Here is a 2090-nt window from a genome sequence, read left to right on the forward strand (position 1 = left end):
TCATCAGACTTCCACTCAGCCAGCTCGTCAGGCTCCAACGCTTCAGCCGGCTTGTCGGGCTTCCACGCTTCAGCCGGCTTGTCGGCTTCCACGCTTCAGCCGGCTTGTCGGGCTTCCACGCTTCAGCCGGCTTGTCGGGCTTCCACGCTTCAGCCGGTTGTCGGGCTTCCACGCTTCAGCCGGCTCGTCGGGCTTTCCACGCTTCAGCCGGCTTGTCGGTTTCCACGCCTTTTGTCTCTAGAAAATTCTATCTCGTATCAGCGAGTCTGCAATTTGACAAATTCATAATCCATAATAACAACATTATTTGTTTCATTCTGACATCTACTGTTGAAAATATACCTCTCAAATGTTTAGTTTCTTCTGGGAGTACAAAAAGACAGACATTTGGCTAATCTGCTTGCTCCTGATCTGTTATCCGAAAGCTGTTGTGTACATCAATGGTGTCCAAGCCAGCTACTGTGAGAAACAGTGCGTCCTTCTGTGCATCTTCTTTTTCAGCCGCTCCTATCGCCGTCACATAGAGGGTGAAACGTTGCTTGAACCCCTTCCATTGTTCTTCAACGTTGTTGTTAAGTTTCAGTTCTGTTGGAGGCTTCAGCTGCTCCATGTAGTTAGCCAGCTAGCACTGCAAAACGMCATTTCCTAGTGCCAACAGTCCTTGCAGTGGTTCTGCCGTGAAGTCTTGGAGCTCCAAAAACTTCTCRGCTGCAGATACAGYTGAAGTCGGAAGTTTAGGTTGGAGTCATTAAAACTTGTTAAAACAACCACACACWTTTCCTGTTAACAAACTATAGTTTTGACAAGTCGATTAGGACATATACTTTGTGCTTGACACAAGTAATTCTTTCCAACATTTGTTTACAGACAGATTATTCCATTTATAATTCACTGTATCACAATTCCAGTGGGTCAGAAGCCTTTAAACCGCTTGGAAAATTCAGGAAAGGATGTCATGGCTTTAGAAGCTTCTGATAGGCTAATTGACATCATTTGAGTCAATTGGAGGTGTACCTGTGGATGCATTTCAAGGCCTACCTTCAAACTCAGTGCCTCTTTGCTTGGCATCATGGGAAAATCAAAAGAATTCAGCCAAGACCTCAGAAAAACAATTGTAGACCCCCACAAGTCTGGTTCATCCTTGGGAGCAATTTCCAAACGCCTGAAGCTACCACGTTCATCTGTACAAAAAATTGTACGCAAGTATAAACACCACAGCCGTCATACTGCTCAGGAAGGAGTCGCGTTCTGTCTCCTAGAGATGAACGTCCTTTGGTGCGAAAAGTGCAAATCAATCCCAGAACAACAGCAAAGGACCTTACTTGGTGAAGATGCTGGAGGAAACGAGTACAAAAGTATCTATATCCACAGTAAAACGAGTCCTATATCGAAATAACCTGAAAGGCCGCTCAGCAAGGAAGAAGCCACTGCTCCAAACCGCCATCAAAAAAGCCCGATTACGGTTTGCAACTGCACATGGAGACATAGATCGTATTTGGAGAAATGTCTCTGGTCTGATGAAACATTTACATTTAAGTCATTTAGCAGACGCTCTTATCCAGAGCGACTTCCAAATTGGTGCATTCACCTTATACAAAAATAGAACTGTTTGGCCATAATTACCGTCGTTGTGTTTTGGAGGAAAAAGGGGGAGGCTTGCAAGCCGAAGAACACCATCCCAACCGTGAAGCACGGGGTGGCAGCATCATGTTGTGGGGGTGCATTGCTGCAGGAGGGACTGGTGCATTTCACAAAATAGTTGGCATCATGAGGAGGAAAATTATGTGTATTTATTGAAGCAACATCTCAAGACATCAGTCAGGAAGTCAAAGCTTGGTAGCAATGGCTCTTCCAACGGACAATGACCCAAGCATACTTCAAAGTTGTGGCAAAATGACAAGAAAGTCAAGGTATTGGAGTGGCATCACAAAGCCTGACCTCAATCCTATAGAACATTTGTGGGCAGAACTGAAAAGGCGTGTGTGAGCAAGGATGCCTACAAACCTGACTCAGTTACACCAGCTTCTGTCAGGAGGAATGGGCCAAAATTCACCCAACTTATTGTGGGAAGCTTGTGGAAGGCTACTCAG

Source organism: Salvelinus sp. IW2-2015, unplaced genomic scaffold (genome assembly GCF_002910315.2).
Source record: "Salvelinus sp. IW2-2015 unplaced genomic scaffold, ASM291031v2 Un_scaffold890, whole genome shotgun sequence".
NCBI lineage: Eukaryota > Metazoa > Chordata > Actinopteri > Salmoniformes > Salmonidae > Salvelinus > Salvelinus sp. IW2-2015.